At 42.3% G+C, this 6,293-nt stretch overlaps 1 protein-coding gene across 1 annotated transcript in view; it reads left to right on the forward strand.

Moving 5' to 3' along the window:
• The window catches only part of SKAP1 (src kinase associated phosphoprotein 1), a 278,254-nt gene that overhangs the window by 262,624 nt on the left and 9,337 nt on the right, over window positions 1-6,293 (forward strand). The window lies entirely within an intron of this gene.

Here is a 6,293-nt window from a genome sequence, read left to right on the forward strand (position 1 = left end):
TTTATAGCTATTTGCTTTGTAAATCTGAGGAATGAAACAAAAATGACTGGATGCCTAAGTAACACTTTAATTCCAAATTCATTTACGCTGTAGCTATGTAGTTGTCACAAACCATAATGCAGTATTTAATTAAAATAACAGAAGTGTATCTAGATATGTCCTGGGGTAGCTATCACCAGATTATAGTCTATGCTATCCGTATTTTATTTATGAAATGGCAGAGTCTAAGGTGCAACTAGGCTGATACAAAAGCCTAAACATTTTAACCTGCATTTTTACAAAGGCTCTTTTTCTTTCCTGCTACGTCTTTAAATTTTTCCTCCTTCTATCTTTCAGGGGATTGTTTTGATGTCGATAAAGATCTCTCTTTCTAACTCTTGCTTTTCAACTGTTGACCTCCTGTGTCTTCTGGCTGTGAAATCCCCCATCTGTTGTCATGGAAAGGCTTGTTTCACAGGAGCCACAGCAAGCAGGGGACATCTTAGCGGAACTTGGACGTGGAGGGTAGGAAAAAAGCAAACCCTTTTCAGGCTCAGTGTGCTTGTTCCCATACAATCTTCCTTGTACCTTTTTTTTTCCACCTATAAATACCCGTTATAGTTTACACGCTTGCTTGCTCTACTTTGTGGATGTTCACATGCAGACATACTGCTCCTTTTCATAAACACATAGCATCTATCTTATACGCACCCACCATCTATCTCCTCGTTCACATTGGCTGTCCCATCAACCTCCTTGTCTGCAGAATTATGTTCAGCAAGGTCCCGATTTATAGGAAATAAATAATGAAAATGGAACAGACTGGGAAAGATAATCGAAACATTCAAATTGTTATTTTTCACTGTACTTTCTACAAACAGAGGATCTATAAACACCTAGCAAAGGTGTTCGCTGATTCCTAGAAAGCAATTAGTGCCTATTGGAACATTCTGACCCAGTGGGTCTCTACCTTGTATTTTTCCTGTTCTGTCTTACTTTTTGATGCCCCAAGATCTCACCTTTTTAAACGGCAAATGATGCTGTGTTATTATTTTCATTATTTCTGCTTCTTATTTATCCTGTTTATAATGACAAGTTTTGTCATCATTTATCCTCTATAAGATAATCCTAAGAATTACAAAACAAAAACAGTAATTGCAACCACCTTTTTAAAGAAAATAGCCCTTGCAATTACTATATAAAGATATTTGATAATGGTAGGATCAGATCACAGTCTGATCCTACAGCAAAGGTCTTTTGGAGAAGGGTCTCTTACACACACTTGTAATTATTTTCGCCCCTTTCACAGGTCACATAGAAAGTTAATTTCAGTAGCTGCTAATTTCCATCCAACAAGAACGCGGTACTTTAAACCACCCAATATAATTGGATTCAAAACAAATTTAGGAAATCGAGTGTGTTAGAAAGCAAATAAAAATATCCTTTTGGTAAGAAGGAGGGTGAAAGTAGTAAAAATGGCCTTTTTTTCTCTCTTTTTCCCTTCACAACTTTGCCATTGAAGTTGCACCTACAGCTAGAAGTTTGTCCGTGAAAAATGGTCATTTTGTTTCTCTGCTCAAAGAATGTTATTAAAATGCTAATTTAAAAGAAAAAGGAGTTAAATATCTAGCGATGGTGCATTCTAATTGCAACCATAATGAGCTCTCTAAATGTGCGGTGCCCCTGACACACACAGAGCATAAACAGCAGTAAACATATCATTAGTACCCGCGTTCATTTATTCTGGCGACCTTACCATGACCCCACCGAGAGTAGGGTGAAAAGCAGGTGGATCTGGCTGTGACACCCCCTAGAGGGATCCAGGAAATGAAGCTATAAGCGGTTGTCATGGAAACGCCTATGTGTGCAGATGATGTAACACACCGACAGGCTGTAGGCTTCGCAACTGGGACGTTGCCTTTCCCTCGCCGGAACAATCTCACGGATTAAATTATTCATTTCTTTAATTCACATAGCAAAAGGAATCCTAATTTTCTTGGTTATGTGCAACTCTCTTCCATTTGTCTAAGGTCTGTCATCCCCTCTTTCTCTGAAACCTACCCCAGCTTCCTACATTCTAGCCCCAAATCACTGAATCTGACAAAATCAAGTGGAGGAAAGGCAGTGGAAATCTGATGCTAACATCTGTACTTATAGAGAGGAAAATATAAGATTTTAAGCTAAAAATTAATAATATAGACAGTGTTCCTTTCTGATGAGGGCATGGTGACCAGGGACTAAATGTTTACCTGTCCTGAACAAGATGGCTTTGTTTGGAGCAGGACAGGGTCAAAGTGATACCTGATGCAGAGAGTGTAAAGCAGACAGGCACCAGCCCCAAATGAACACATCACCATAGCAAGGTGCAGGGATAAGAGAAAAACATAAGAGAGAAGGAGCATCTGCTTACCCCCTCCCATGTCCAATTGAGGGAATCGAGATTAATAAAAATAATTCTTTGGAGAATGATTCCACTCTATCCTACCCTGTTTTGCAATGAACAACCTCAATAACCTTACAGCAACAGTAGAATAACTTTTCTTCTTTTTTTAAAGGAAGCAAAAAAGACGATCCCTGGAAATTATTTTAAAATAAAAAATATCCTGGCCTGGGCCTCCCCCCCCCCACCCCACCCCCACTGCACTTTAGATGAACCTGTGATATTGTAGCAATGGCCCTTGAAGTGCAGTGGGGAGGTGATTTAGGAGAATATTAAAGGCAATGTGGAGATTCAAGGCGCCTCTCTCAGGGAGATCTGGAGAAATACGCAGCACAGATGGGCCGAGCAGATTAAACATTTCCGTCACATTGTTTCCAAATTGTGTTGTGGTGCCTGAGGCTGGTACTGCGGTCAGAGCAAAATAGAGTGGTGCAGAGCTGCGAGCTGCACAGTTTATGGAATACATATTAATATGCCAGTCTCACATGGTATCACCATTCTATCAGCTCCAAAATGGTGCTGTCTCTATTGTTCCTGAATTCTGCACTTAGCACCTTGCTTTCTCCTGTCTGCAAAGTGTTTACCTTCCCTTTATCCTTCCTCTCCTTTTTAGTCAAAGTTCAAGTTGTGTGTTTCTCATTTCTCTTTTCCATACAGCCCTGTTCCGCCTTCCCTCTTACCTTCACAGCTTATGATTTTTCTGTCATGCACACTCTGTATTTTGCCCACACTTCCATCATCAACAATGTCCAGTGTGTGCGCGGGTCCTGCACCCCTCCCTAGCCTTGACTTGGTCATTATCCACTCACACCCAGTTCAGGACATCAGTTCAGACTTGAGGCTGAATAGTCCCTTGCACTCAGGGCTCTCAGACCCTCCATCTAGCTGACACATTCCTCTTCTCAGAACACTCAGCTCTTTGCCGTGGGTGAGCTTTGTGGAGTTGTTGCCATGTTCCCCCTGCCCCAGCTGCCGTCGCTGGCCACCAGCCTTTCAATGTCCCCTTTCTTAGACTCAAAGCCCCCCATCCCTGGCCCCGGCTCCAGTCTCACCAATGTCTAGGTTAGCAGGTTCCCTGAAACGTGGCAATAAATAAAACTAGTTCAATTGAGGCAAATTTAATGTTACATTTTTATTATGATTTATAGACCAAAACTCTGAATAATGGAAAAAAGAGAAAATGATTGCCAAGAACTTAAAACACGGTGTGAAACAGCCTGGAGAGGCCGCCAAGCTACCCAAGGTTTCAGCCAAGCATTGGGCTCTGATCCTTTCACAGGTTCCAACAGAACTAATCCACTGTCGACCCAACTGACCACTTGCTTTCTCCTTTGGTAAAATCTCTTCCTAAAACCATTTGTCCTGAAAAATGGGCACCTGTTTGTCTGTGGTGAACAATTGTTTTTCTCAGCAATTGGAAAGGTGCTGAGTTAGAGCCCTCAATTTATTTAATCACTTTCGATAGCCTCAGAAAGCATTAAATTTCCAAAGCTGGATTTCAGTAGAGAAATTGTAGGCCAACCCAGAGTAAAAATATGATGTTTTTGGCTCAGCTTGGAATATTACAATCTACTCTGCTTAGGAATTCAAATTTCCCATCTTTACTAATGATAATGTATGATGTACAGGCACTAATAAGAGAAATAAGCAATCATAAACCAATAATTCTGTGATTGATTGGCCTTTCCCATACATATGTGAAGCATTTATTGATCTTTCGTGTTAGGGGCTGATTGATTGTTCCCTTGAAGAGGTAGTCTCTTGTTTACAAGCACTGAAATAGTGAACTTTGATGGTTAAAAGAATAAAAGTATGAGACATTTTCTGTGAATCTTGTTCCACAGAGGCTTATCGAAGCCCAATTCAATGTGAAAAGAGAACATTTCCATTAGGAACATTCTCAGGGGAACCAGCAGTGTCAAGCAGTTTGCTCCAAAAGCCATCATGTGGATTTGAATGGAAGCTATAAGAAGACACCACAACTTTTAAGCCACAGTTAAAGAGATGGCCTTAGGGCTTCCCTGGTGGTGCAGTGGTTGAGAGTCCGCCTGCCGATGCAGGGGACACAGGTTCGTGCCCCGGTCCGGGAAGATCCCACATGCCGTGGAGCGGCTGGGCCCGTGAGCCATGGCCGCTGAGCCTGCGTGTCCGGAGCCTGTGCTCCACCACGGGAGAGGCCACTATAGTGAGAGGCCCGCGTACCACAAAAAAAAAAAAAAAAAAAAAGAGATGGCCTTAAGAAGGGATAAGCAAGCTTGGTCAGCCTTTGAAGAAGGAATAGACTTGGCAGCTGGAAGGCTGAAGCCTTGGAAACCCAGAATGGCAGGATTCTTGATTTCCTTCCACTGTTTTTTAAAAGTGGGGGTAGGGGTGAGATGCCCACACTGGGCCAAAGAGCAGATACAGGCCATAAAGATCATTGTACTTTCCCCCTAAAGTGCTGGTTGGTCAACTGTAGAGGGTTCATAAACCCTTTGAGAATCTGATGAGAGGTCTGGGCCTCACCCCAGGGATAAAACACATGTACACATGCACACAAATTTTACACCAGTTTTAAGGAGTTCAAAGATCCCTTCACATGCATCCACAGAGAGGCCATGGGTCAGAGACTCCAGTTTAAGAATCTGTACCCTAGAGGATGGTGGTTTCCTTTTGTTGGAAAAGCCTAGGATTCACTGAGCCTAGAAATTGAATTCTCAGCCCAAGACTGGATGGTCATTCCAGGTCATGTCTGTGCTACTCCAGGGGAGCCATGGAAGAGCTTAAACAAATAGGAACCAGCAGGGAGGAGAGAAATTAATATGTAGCAATCATGGAGTAAGGGTATTTAATCTCTTTTAAGGCTTATGATAGGCGCCTGCTGGTTTTCCCCCTGATATCCCCTGACACCTACTGACAGGGTATTTGCAGCCACACAGGGACTCAGGGCCCTGTGACAGGAGGAGCACTGAGAAGGGCCATGATAGTCTTGAAGCCATAAACAGCAATAGGAAACCACTGGAGGCAGAGTCAAGCTGTGCGGCGAGCCCGTGGTTGGTGGCCATACTGCTTTTTGTTTATAGAGTTTGCTGTTCTTTTTATGGCACGTTTGGTAGGGGTTTCTTTTCCTTGTTGATGGAGATTAGCAGCACAAATCCTTTTATGGCAGTGTGCAAGCCCCCATAAACACTTTTGATTGTTGCTGATGGTGAGCGCTGTGCCTATTTCAGATTCCCTCAATACTCTGCTCATCCAGGCCAATAGCTTCTCCAACCAGATAACGGAGTCCAAATAGCCAACCTTCGTTTTTTAAGACTCCTTCATCTGAGGGGTTCAAGGAGGTGGGGCAGGGTTGATGTTGAGGAAAACAGATGTTTGATCAAGCCTAGAAATATTTATGACGAGAACAAGCCACACATTATACTATTTTTGAGTGTAAGTCTTCTTAAAAGATTTTGTGGCAAGAAGCAAGCACTGATGTAAGGGGTTTGGGTTTTTTTTAAATAGCTTTTTATATTCTTATCCAAATCATCTTCACTTAACCAGTTTGTATAATCAACATCTTAGCTCTACCACACACAGTGTATAGAATAGAGAGTTACGGAGTGGGGAGCCTGTATAATTCTGATACCCTAACATTGTCACTTGTAGGTGTGCATCCCCACCTTGAAGGTAGAAACACTTCCGCATTGAGGATTTCAGGTCTCCTGGGACTGTCTCAGGCATTTTTCCAGTCAGTCCTTCCAAACATCTGGGCAAAAAGAAGTCAAACTTTATTGAAAATGTTGATACCAGGAATTCAGTTCTCTCTGCCATCCCAAAACTAAAATCCAAGAATCAGCAACTTAATAAAAATGCAGTAAATTAGCACCTCTAGACAAGAGCAGAGTTCATT

The sequence above is a fragment of the Monodon monoceros genome, unplaced genomic scaffold, assembly GCF_005190385.1.
Source record: "Monodon monoceros isolate NGI ecotype Baffin Bay Population unplaced genomic scaffold, NGI_Narwhal_1 Super_Scaffold_9, whole genome shotgun sequence".
In the NCBI taxonomy this organism is placed as follows: domain Eukaryota; kingdom Metazoa; phylum Chordata; class Mammalia; order Artiodactyla; family Monodontidae; genus Monodon; species Monodon monoceros.